This window comes from Lepisma saccharinum, chromosome 24 (genome assembly GCF_977018435.1).
Source record: "Lepisma saccharinum chromosome 24, izLepSacc3.1, whole genome shotgun sequence".
Taxonomy (NCBI): domain Eukaryota; kingdom Metazoa; phylum Arthropoda; class Insecta; order Zygentoma; family Lepismatidae; genus Lepisma; species Lepisma saccharinum.
In genome coordinates this window covers 32321256-32334165 of record NC_139252.1, presented here as the reverse complement: position 1 = coordinate 32334165, position 12910 = coordinate 32321256, and positions in this window count along the sequence as shown.

Genomic DNA, 12910 nt, shown 5'->3' with positions numbered 1-12910 from the left:
CATAAGTAACGCGTTCCCATTACTTTGCTTCCAAAAGTAACGCGTTCCCATTACTTTGCTCCCATAAGCAACGCGTTCCCATTACTTTGCTTCCATAAGTAACGCGTTCCCGATATTTTTTTTTTTACAAAAGTTTCATGTTCTTTTCATTTACTTCCATAAGTTCGCATTACTTTGTTTCCAATTGTTCTCTGCAGGCTCGTAGCTAGAATTTTATTTCGGGGTGAGGGGCTCGTTCCTTATTAGCAGCCGCCATCTAAAGGCGAAAAGGTGAGGGAGGGGGTAGAAGCTCTGAAGATGAATTTGTCAGTATATAACAAATTTTTATGCAAGATGTTTAATCCTGCCAAGGAAGTAAAAATAATCGCCACTATGTACACGAAACATTTGTAGGATTTTGGGAGAGGGGCTTCAGCCCCCAGATTACCCCCTTTCTACATGCCTGGTATGTTTTCCCAGTGTAATATTACAAAACTTTGAGCCCTTACACAGAAACGTTGCTTGAAAAATTAACCCTGAGAACAGCCACCCCGGGAATCGTAGCCGGGTCTCCCGCGTGACAGTCAGACGCTCTGGACCACCGCTGCTCATTCTGTAGTGGTGCTTTTGTACGGCATACTTTTCTTTATCGGTATGTGCTCGAGAATAATGCCTTCCACATTTATGGAACAATAAGATGACCAGTTTTCGAAGCCAGATGCGTAACCTTCAAATGTGCTAGGCCAAGCACCGAATATATGGCCTGTTAATTCTCGAAGCTCGAGTGCATGAAGTGTGAGGTTTCGGAATGACCTCTTCGCACGCTCTCTCTCTCTCTCGTCGCGGAGACGAACCCAGAACTGTAGCGCCGTGGAACGAAAGACATTACAGTAATCGCAGCTTCGCTGTTGTCGCAATAGAGAAAGCGACCAGTCTAAGAATATTTTCAGAGCGTGAATGTGTGTGTACACATACATACATACATACATACATACTTACAGTATACAGGGTGATTCAGAATTCCTATTGCACACTTCTAAAGGTTGCAGAGGGGACTTAGTAGATCAAGTTTTCATTAAGGAACCCTTGTCCGGAAACTTACCGTTTTGGTACTACACAGATGACAAGATCACATAATTTCACACTTCGCGCTTTACCTGCGTCACAACAAGAGATGCTCGATGTGGCGACTCTGAAGTTCGATGCAAACAGTGTACTCCGAAGGATGTTTTTGCATGCACACGCTCCAAAATACCAGAACTCGTGCAACCAGGTCTTCCTCCGACAGGAGTATCATAAACAAGACTCTTCATGTGGCCCCATACGAAAAAGTCAAGAGGAGTTAGATCCGGCGATCGTGGGGGCCAAGGAGTTGGTCCACCGCAACCTATCCACCTGTCCCCGTATGTTTGATTGAGAAATTGTCGGACGTCATGGGAAACGTGTGCTGGTGCGCCATCATGTTGGAACCACATGTGCTGTGTAAACAGATTGTAAACAGAGGACGTTGGAAGCAGCACATGACATCAGGTGACTGAAGACGTCGCCCTACGTCAACGTGGGTTGCCTACCGTGAAGCGGGAGATGTGCAATTGTGTGATCTTTTCATCTGTGTAGTACCAAAACTGTACATTCCCGGACATGAATTCCTTATCAAAACTTGATCTACTAAGTCCCCTCTCAAACCCCTAGAAGTGTGTAATAGGAATTCCGAATCACCCTGTATATTGCCTGAATACTTTGAACTGTGCCTCTCCGATAGTGTATTGAAATCAATAGGGTTCCGCGTTTGAACCCCAGTGGAGTTTACATTACCCAGTGGTTCATATTTTTTCCTATTTATGTAGCTTTTTTTTCACTTTTGGTTAATCTGTAACGATGAGTGACATACTGATGTGACAGTGGCGTGCTCAGGATTTTCGAAAGAGGGTGTTCGTTTACTTTTTTCAGTAGTCAGTCCTCCTTTTGCCATCTTTTACTGCCTTTGACGTTTTTGTTTTAGGAATAGTGATACAAAAGGAGACGGTTATGGCCTCCCCTCCCCTGGTCACGTCACTGACACTCAGATAGCACATCCAATGGTAGATCGGTTATCCAGACGGCCGCACAGTGGTACGGTCTCCATTTTAAACTATAGTCTCGATTAGCCTATCTGAGCATAAAGTGGACTTTACAAAAGCTATTGATAATGACTAGAGCCCGGAAGTTTGGCAAAATGCCTCTTTTTGTCTACTGCATATATTGATAACATTTTTCCGGATATACGTTTCTTATGTTGTTTCGAATGTTTTAGAAGCCTTTTCATTTTGCCTATTTTGCCTATTTGGGACCCCACTGCCTATTTTTAAATATAATGCCTTTTTTTGCCTTTTTCAATGAAATTTGACCATTTTTTTAAAAAAAATGTGTATATAAATTATTTTTCTCCCAAAAGACGTTGTTGGCATTTATTTTTCTTCCGTTTATTATGTGAATAATTTTCGCCTTATTTAAGTAATATTGAACTCATGCATGTTTCAACATTGCTAAAGGAGAAAAGTGTGAGAAAAATGTATTTCATGCTCAGTTAGGATATTGCCTTTCGGTCAACATTTCCTTGTGCATGATTGACTGCTGAAGTGGACAGGTTGATTTCGAACACAAAGAAGATATTTCTGAAATCTACCTCTCGAACCCGAAAATTTAAGGAAGTTGCATCTGATCTTAGTTTACCTCCGCAACCAGTCTTGACCAGATGGGGAACCTGGATATCAGAAGCTATATATTATGCTAACAACCTTGAAAAAATTAGTGAGGTGATAGATGCTCTTCCAGAAAATGAAGCGGCTTCATTTCGTGAAGTGAAAAAACTCCTGTGCTATTCAAGTTTATTTTTGCACATTGTCAGAGACAATTACAATTATAGCATCCATGAAAATCTACGAGGAATCTATGCAGCAGATGATGGAAGTGCCAAAAGAAAAGGGGTCAGCTGTTGCGGAAAAGTGCAAACGGGTAGTGAGTGCAAATGAGGACTTGAAACAATTGAAAACAATATGTGATATTCTAAAAGGTGAAAATGTTGTTTATTTAAATGAGTCCAGTTACATTAGCTTGTTCTATGTATGCTCCAATAACTTCTGTCGAAGTAGAAATATTATTTTCTATTATGAAAAACATTCTCTCTGATAAACGACTATCAATGAATGATGAGAACTTTAGAAAACACCTTGTAGTTATGTGCAATCAAGACGGAGAAAATTGAAATGCTCTTCCCAATGTAGATCTTAACATTTTGCCAGAAATTATAGATAAAAGTAAGCGACTTCCAAATGTGCCTTTTTTCGGTTTATTTTGCCCTTTTTTTTCATTTTTGTGCCTATTTTCCACATTATAAATGCCTTTTTGCCTGCCTATTTTAACGAAAATAAATGCCTGAACTTCCGGGCTCTACTAATTACTTACTCATGTGCAGTGTAAAATGCCTGTACTTCTCAAAAAGCTTAAAACATTTGTTAAAAACTGTCATAATCTCCAAACAAGGAAGATTAACCGTTGGGAAGGTTAAAAGTTTGTCTGAGATATTACATTATATTATTATATTCGACAAGAACATACCGAGCATTTAAAACAACATTACATACACGACAGATGGGAGAAGAAAACCATGAACAAGGTGAGCTTGCATGTCGCAACAATACAGAATACCCTCCGCGCAACAATCGGGCGAGTGTGTAACTTCTGGCGTTAAAAAGGACACAAGAAATTAGGTACTGAAATGATTAAGGACAGAGCATGTCGTTAAGAAGCAGCTTAAGCTAATGACAAGCCATTTTTCTTTCACAAAGAATCTCGAAAACAAAAGGCTATTAGTCGAGAGGAAATGTAAACAAGGCTTGTTGCGTGTTCCCTAGGCTATGTCCGATGTCGTTCACATGGGGTGAAAGCCTTTTTTTATATTATTATTTCTGTTATTATTTCCTGTTCGTATGCAGGAAGCAACATTGAACCGCCTTGTCCAGCGTTTTGCAATATGTTGCTTTGTGGCATTGACGCACAGATTCTAGCCCGAAGGGGGCGTCGCATGGTTTTCCGGCCTAGGACAATCGAAAATAAAAAGAGGGGGCATATTTATAGCAGGGTTTTAGAATTTTAGATTCCGAAAGAAGTTATTGGGAATTCAAAAAGATATACTGTGCCCAGGCTTTTTCTTTTATTATTATTATTATTATTAATAGCCTACATGTAATTGTGCACATAGTTTCTGCATTAAGGTCACGCTGGACCTTTCGTCTGCACCAGCAAAATCGTTCTCGAACAACCTTTCAGGCTTGTCGAGATAGACCGAGAACGAGTCAGGCCTCTTTTAAATCGAGACGAGACCGAGGCTTATTGTTCGAGACTCTCGATCTCGTTCGGGACTTTGGTATGCCTATTCCCAATTTACTTTACTGTAAAACTTCTTCAAACATACCAAGTGGATATCTATCAGATTACGTACAGATAAGTCATATTTTGTTCATGGTAATTACGAAGTCAATACGTTAGTGGCAGTTGTGAGCCTGTGTCGCGTAGTTTCATACATTCAGGATTAAATTTAGTTTTTTTTAGTATTCGTAGCGTCCAAATGAAGCGTTAAACAAATAAGTTGAGAAACGTTGTTTGCCATACTCACTTCCATATGCCGAGGAAGTTTGTACGGTGACATGCTTGTGTATGCTGTACAGCCTATGTCGAGACTTGAAACATCACACAGACTCAGTGGCGTGTCCAGGATTTACGAAACGGGGGAGTTACGTATACTTTTTTAGTAGTCAGCCTAATTTTGCCGCTATCTTTTTCTGCATTTGACGTTCATTTTTTGAGAATACTGGTCAAAATTGGGGTTTTGACCCCCCACCCACCCCCTTTGGGCACGCCACTGCTCAGACTTACTGTTCGAGACGACACAGAGAACGAGACAGACATTTCAGTACCGAGACATTGCCAAGTTTCGTCTCGTCTCTCTTTATGTACAGGGTGGCCCGTAAGTCCCAACCCATTCATATATCTTATGTATCTGGTGTATAGAGTTTTCTGTGTGCTGTTGCGTATAATATTATGCGATGCCATGTTCATGGGCCAGTAAACCATATCTCAATATGTTACAACAATGGTTTATACCGAAACTCGACGAACTTGGAATCAGAGATGAGGTTTGGTTTCAACAAGATGGGGCTCCGGCTCATTATGCCCTCTGTGTGCGTGAATATCTCAATGACACATTTCCTAACAAATGAATAGGTCGTGGTTCTGGATATCCCCGTCGCCTATGAAATAGCTCTCTTTGGGGATGCATAAAGGACATTGTGTCGAAACAACGTTATAATTCCAATGATGAGTTGAAGGCAGCTGTTACAGCGGCATTTGGAACTATACCTCCTGCTATGTTGCGAAAAATGTCTCACAGAACATGGCGTCGCATAATATTATGCAGCGAGAATGAAGGACAGCACACAGATACACTGGACACACAAAATATGTGAATGGGTAGGGACTTACGGGCCATCCTGTACTTTACCCTCTCTACTTCCGTCTATATTTTACTCTTCCCCCCTCTCTTACTATCCATTCATGTACTCTGCCTCTATTTTGTATAGTTTAAAAGCTCCTTGTCTCCTTTTCTCTTTATTTCCTTTCCTCTCCCCTTCTCTCCCGCCAAAGGGATTTTGACCACAGGCCCTCTGTGTAAACATTGCCTCATACAGCATACATGAGAAACATAGCTACTTAAAAGTTACTTAAAAAAACGAGTAAATTATGCGTGTAATTCACCATACTTTATCGAATGTAGAAGGATGCTTAGACTGACAACATTAAACTGATGCTTAAATTCGAATGGCGCTCATATATCAAAAGGACTCAATCGAAAATTTATTTCAACCTGTTCCCTTTTGCACCACCCCTACTTGCCCAATTCCGGCCGAAACGAACAAACCTGGCTACCAGGATGAAGTAATCGCCTATTTTGAACTCGTGTGACGCGTTTACATTGTTCGCCATTTGATGCAATGCTTCCTCCCGTAAAGTTCCAGACAACCGCGTTTCCTGGGCGTCTCCTGCGCGAAGTCGCAAGTTATTAGGCCAGGCGACCTTTAGGCCAAGCGCCTTTGATGCCTAGGCTCCTATCGAGACAGCTGAACACCTTCCAAGATCGTAACTTTCCGAAAAACAACGGGTCCCATTAGACAAACAGCATAACAGCTGTTTCCCCGTGTTGCTCGCGTCATTACACTCAGCACCACCTACCGGGGAAAGAAAGAAGCAGCGGCCAATTCGACTTTTTTTTTTTTTTTACCAGCCGAAATCTATTGCTCCCCGTGACAAATGTTGTCCCTCGGACATGTTTAATATCAGCGCTACCCCTCTTTAGCTTGTTCGTTTAAGAAACACCCCTTGTCTTTATCTGTACTCAAACGAAAACCGATAATTTAAATGGCGGATAAAGGCAACGCGCTTCGTTTTCAGGTCCAAGTGGACATTTCGCGCCTCTTTCACGGCCCATGGACGCTCAGAATTATGGGCTTTCCACGTAGGAGGTCCGTCTTTGACGTGATTGGTTAGCTGAGAAACAAATGACACGGAACGATGCGCTTGAATTAGAATGCTCATGTGCAAATTTGCACGTAAACTTGCTTCCCACAATTCCTAGCCGAGACCTGTATTGTTTGTTTCCTTTCCAACAGTGGTTTTGCGAGGAGTAAGGAAGATTGGGTTTTAATTGTTAACATGATCGAAAATAACAATAAATTCTCGTTTTCCTACCGCATGTTAACAGAATTATGTCCTACCCAAACAAGCAGTGGCGGCCCAATGACTGTTTGTGGGGTTTAGCCCCTTCGATAACCAACCATTCCTGAAAGAAAGTATGTTAAATGCAGTAAAAGAAGGCAAAATATACGACTGACTGTTAAGATTTTAATACACAACCCCCCCTTTACGGTGATCAGCCCCCCTTTCTTACGAAATTATTTAAGAACGCATTTAGATATATGTTTTGAGACTGATTCTCGTAGAGTATCTAGGTAGTGTAATTATAATAAATAGACCCTATATTTTTACATGAAGAGGTAAAAAGTTGCTTATAAACACAGATGTCCCTCTGGGGGAGCAAATGGACAAACTAGGAAAGGACTCATTACTATCGTTTTCTTTACTACTATTATTTTTCATTCCTTTTATTATTTTATTTATTATTATTAATATTATTCAATGCAACTTCGCTTATTCTGAATGTTTGTATTGTCTATTGGTCATTATTTTCATTTGTCATTACATATATTTTTTCCTCCCCCCTCCCCCTTTCCCTCTCTCTCTCTGGCCCCGGCTTAGTGAATTTCGACTCGCCACCAAAGTTCGAGTACCGGATAAGTAGGGCATTGGTGTTCAGTGTGAGTGTCCCTTCATTAATTTCATCATATCACTCATTCTCATCTGCGCCATTAGTCAAAAGTGGCAGAAATGCGAAGTAAAATCAATCAATCGACGGTAAATAACAAGGAGAGTTGATAAAGTAAAACAAAAATTGCAACTTTACTTTTGTGGTATAAAGTTGAAAAATACCCAGCATGGGTAAAGAACTAACATCGAGAAATAATGTACACATCAGAAGCAATGAAAGCGTCCTATTTTCTAAATTGCTAAAATGTAATCAAATAATTTAGACTCAAATTTATTTTCACTATTATGATGGAATATAAAATTGTCTTCTGTCGTACAAGCACAGTAAACTTGGGCTTGTACATGACATTTGTCTTACACTATCGTCCATCCAAAGTGACATATGCTTCTGAAATATAAACAACACAAATAAGTTTGACGTTGTTCCAAGTGCATTTAAAATCGACATGTACAGTGGGATCCTTGAGAAGTACCGTTCAAATTGTCCATGACTATTTTCATTAATTTTTCTCTGTGTGTTTTTAAGCGATGGATATTTATGTATGCTGTTGCAGAAGTTGTCAACAGTTTGCTTTGAGCTTTCTTTTAATTCTTGAAGCTCTTATTGGGTCAAATAAAGTAGACGAACATGGTGATGGACAATTTGCACGGTAATACTCATAGATACAAGGGCAAATTGGTTAGAATTGTCGAACAATTATGTTTGCGTCAGGAGCGAATTGTGCAAGAGTTCCATGAAGTTGGTGGACAAACAAGTACGTTAGTGTTTTTTTTTCGTGCGCCGTATTGACGGTTGTCTTTCACCTCGTATAGATGTCGCTCTGGCGAATCCAGACGTAGACTTGTTCTTTATTATTTAGACTCCCTCGTAAGTAGATATAGATTATTACCTCAGTGTTGTTTCAAAGAAATGTAGCCTTTCCCCTATCGAGTATATTCGCAGCTGTAAACAACTTGGCATAATAAGAAAACAAAAGTTTTCACGTTGTCCAGAGGCCTTTCAGTAAAATGTGTTTCCTGAATGATATATTACCCAGGCACGTCTTGGCAACATTGGTAATAGAGAGTCGTTCCTCAAAACGCATTGACAGGAAAAATTCCTTGTATACAAATTCGTTATAAGAATATAACATACGGTGTATATCATTCGGTAATGACAAAGTTCGATTTTGACATTATGTGCAAGGGCTGACAAAGAACAATTTGCCATTTTCCTCCTTTCGGAACGGAAGAAAGATAGATCGACAATTTGAGTTCATATAATATTGCTTTGACGTTTCTATAATGATAAGGGAATGAGAGTTTTGTTTTCGAAGTAATTTGAAAGAGGATAGTGGTGTTATATTTTTCCATGTTCACTATTGTTACGTAAATACAAACATTTCAGGAATTCATGGAAAGTTGATGTCACGATAATATTTCGAAATTTCTTCCGTGTAAGAGGGGCGTAAATTTAGCACAAGATCTTGATCGCGACTCTTGCATAATTTTTGCCGACCCCCGTGGCTACGATGGCAGGGATCCCGAGTTCGAATCCCAGTCTGGGAATGGGTGTTCTTTGTGAGTGTCCCTTCATCAATTTCATCATATCATCCTGATATTCGCGATTAGCCGAAATTTGCAGAAAAGCGAAGTAAAAGAAACTAACTCAATCAATCAGTTGCACAGTTTTGACCACGTTATATTTTTAAGACGCTCAACTTGCAAATTCATGCCTTAATCTATTCCATTAATTTTACTAAAGGTGGAATTTCACAGGTGGATCCGACCATCATATTCAACAAACATGATTAATTGACGTCACAACTTTTTTACTTTATGTAAATTATAATTTTCACAGTTCATACACTTAGGTTCACAAATGGAAGTAAATTTACGTCGAATTGTGTTTGGAAATGACGGTCTTGATCGTTGGGCAAATTTGTGAAGAATTCAACCTTCGAAAAATCCCGAAGACATAAAAGTGTCCGTACAAAGTCCGCTTTGAATTATATTTGCGGAATTCATATAATACGGTTTATTTAAGATCTAAGAACAAATTTACAATATGATTTTGTTACTGTCAGTCCAATGACCGAGCGCCATTGTCGACTTCCGATATCGCAACCTAATTTCCCGGGTTCGAATCACGGCCTAGGGACTTCCTCTAATCATCACTCATCCTCATGATTAGCGGAACATTGACGGTATAGTAACTAAAATTCGAAGTATTCTCTCACTATTATATTCATGCAATGTGAGAAAAACACTGCAAGGATTATAGTATTTTGTCATGTCCTCGATACTTATATGATTCAGAATACACATAAGTCCTATCTTAACATTGCTCTCGACTTACAATGGTAGCGCCATCGTGTTGTAATGAAGAATTCCTGGGTTTGATATCCGGTGGAGGCTCATAGTGTTTGAGATCCTACTTTAAACTGTGGGTCCAGTCCCAATTAACCTTTCTGTGCATAAAGTGGACCTAAAACAAACTCAACCAACCATTGCTCTCTGTTGCCTATTTACGAAAACCTGTATGCATATCACAAATACTGATCGCAACAGCCAATAGCAGCGCTTCTTTTTTCTTGGGCTCTCCTCGCTGGCGTGGTGTAACGCTCGGATCGAAGGGGTCCCCGGGTTCGATTGCAGTGGATCGAATAACTTTTAAACTGTAGGTCAGTCTCTAGTAACGTAACTGAGCATAAAATGGACTAAAACGTAGACAAGATTTTGTTTCTTACTTGGTACAGAAGCTTTTTCATTCTCTACAAAGGCTGTTGCGTGCCCTGGATTTTCGAAAGTCCTCATTTTGCCATATTTTCCAGCCTTTGACTTTTTTTTTAGAAATACTTCACTCAAGGCGAGGGGTTAAATCCCCACCAACCCTCCCTTGGGCACGCCACTGGCTGTAGGCCTATACATGCTGAGTCCAAGTCCTGGACTACCTCACTATGATACGTGGTCCTAGGCTATGGAGGAAGGGAGATTAGGCTCGCCTAAACTCCCGGTATAAGTGGTTAGACAAATCCATCTTGCTTGTTCGTGACGTCTTCAAGGAAGCCACGTTGCCATCCCAAAGGCAGCCAGGTTGCAAACTTCTAAGAATTCGGGTTGCCAACTCCTAAGAATTCGGGTTGCCAACTCCTAAGAATTCGGGTTGCCAACTCCTAAGAATTCAGGTTGCCAACTCCTAAGAATTCAGGCTGCCAACTCCTAAGAATTCAGGTTGCCAACTCCTAAGAATTCAGGCTGCCAACTCCTAAGAATTCAGGTTGCCACTCCTAAGAATGCACGTTGCCAACTCCTAAGAATTCAGGTTGCCAACTCCTAAGAATTCAGGTTGCCAACTCTTAAGAATGCAGGTTGCCAACTCCTAAAAATTCAGTTGGCCAACTCCTAAGAATTCAGGTTGCCAACTCATAAGGATTCATGTTGCCAACTCCTAAGAATGCAGGTTGCCAACTCCTAAGAATGCAGGTTGCCAACTTCTAAGAATGCAGGTTGCCAACTTCTAAGAATGCAGGTTGCCAACTCCTAAGAATTCAGGTTGCCAACTCCTAAGAATTCATGTTGCCAACTCCTAAGAATTCAGGTTGCCAACTCCTAAGAATTCATTTTGCCAACTCCTAAGAATTCAGGTTGCCAACTTCAGAATCGCATTATCCTCTTATTGGAATATGTAAGTTTATTCACAATTGATAGTCGATCTTTTCTTTTGTATTTCACTCTCTAGGCTTCAGGCTTCGCAGATAGCCTAGCTAGGCTAAATATACGCTCCTGATTCTTGGTGTATATTCCACAATCATGTTGCAGAATGTGTTGTAAAAATATAATCCACAGGCATTTACAATCAGAACGTAAAATCCTATGCTTTTGCTTTGGTGAAGGTGAAGCCATAGAGGACACTCAAAGTAACATAGTCGTCGAGTTTTGTGTTTTGACCATATTTTGGCGCCATATTTGAAACTAGTAATGCCTGTTTTCTATTCCTTGTATACTGACTGACGACAGAAGCAATTATAACTCAACAACAAGCTCTGTTAAAAACCTGACGCATGACGTAATTCTTCAGGCATTGTCGCCATAAATTTATAAAAACGAAGTTATCGATCCTCATTACGCTCTTGACAAAGAACCACACGTCCACTTATACGCTTGTCGGACAGATTATCCTACGGGATCTAATGAGAATTAGGCTCACCAATTTGAAAATATTATGTCCGCCTAACCTTACATTACGGCACAACAGTTTGTGATGTGAAAAATATTCAGGCGATTACTGTAATGCCGACACTATATGTCAAAACTTCCTTCCAGTAGCTTTCGGCTGTCTTGGCGTGTCTTATAGAATCGAACATTACTGAAAACAAAAGACGGACGAAACTTTTTCACAGCGCCGCTCTGGTGTGGGGCATTTTACCTACCACGAAAAGGGTTCGCTAGGCAGTCGTTAAGGGTTAAGCGTAAAAACTTACGGCGTAATGTCTGAAAGTCAGGTAATGACTCTCTCTAATGATATAAACGAACAGCAAATGACCTTGATGGCACGAAGAAGTCAAATATTTTCTCCTCGTTTATGCTTTTTTTTATCGTTTTCTTTTCTTATAATACCGTTACCTCCTTCCACCGAGTAATATGCTTCTTGTGCTAAGGAGAGATTCGTGTTGTGACTAACGACTGGGCCCTTAAGTGAGCATTTTCGTGCCAAGTTATAATTCGTTACCGCCAATATAGGCTGGGCTTCGAAGCTTGATGATGGTGCGAATGAAAATTCTTTTCTTCCTTCTTTTCTGTCCTTTCTTTTACTCGTCTTGAGGCTTTTCCTGTGTAATCTTATGAAATAAAACACCGTCAAGATTTTTGACGCTGGCAGGAAAACGAAAATACAAAATGTCGCCAAGCAAGGGACTCATTAAAATATAGAAACCTATTAGCAGCTTGATGTATGAAGTGGCTTATATCGATTGAGAACAAAGATTCAAATATAAAAATCATAAGGTCGATGAATATAAAAGTAGTTTTGCTATTGATTTCTATTTTGATTTTTATGTCATACTTATCTGCAACAAATTTTCATATCCTTGACAAATCTTCAACTACTATATTGTAATATTTACAATACTTACATTGTTCTATCTTACCTCAAAAAACTAGCATAATCATGTACATCAATCTCAATATCCTTGCGTGAATCTCCTGCTCAGAAATGTTTAGTATGTGTGTATGTATATGTATGTGAATGTGTTTCTTCTTTCTTTTTTATGTGTCGTCTTGATTTTTCGTTGTTCTTTTCTTTGTAACCATTTTTGTTTTTCTGTTGTTTTTTTTCTTTTTTGTATTATAATTATTTTGTTTATGTACACCAGGTGAATGTATAAACAGGGTTGGGTGGGAGAACAGCCATAGGCTGAAGCTCGCCCTTCAATAAAAAAATTTGAATTGCATTGAATTGAATATCTCTTGTGAGATTTGGTGTCAGATATTGACCATTATACATTGGTTTTTGTTTCCTTTTTTTCTGTCC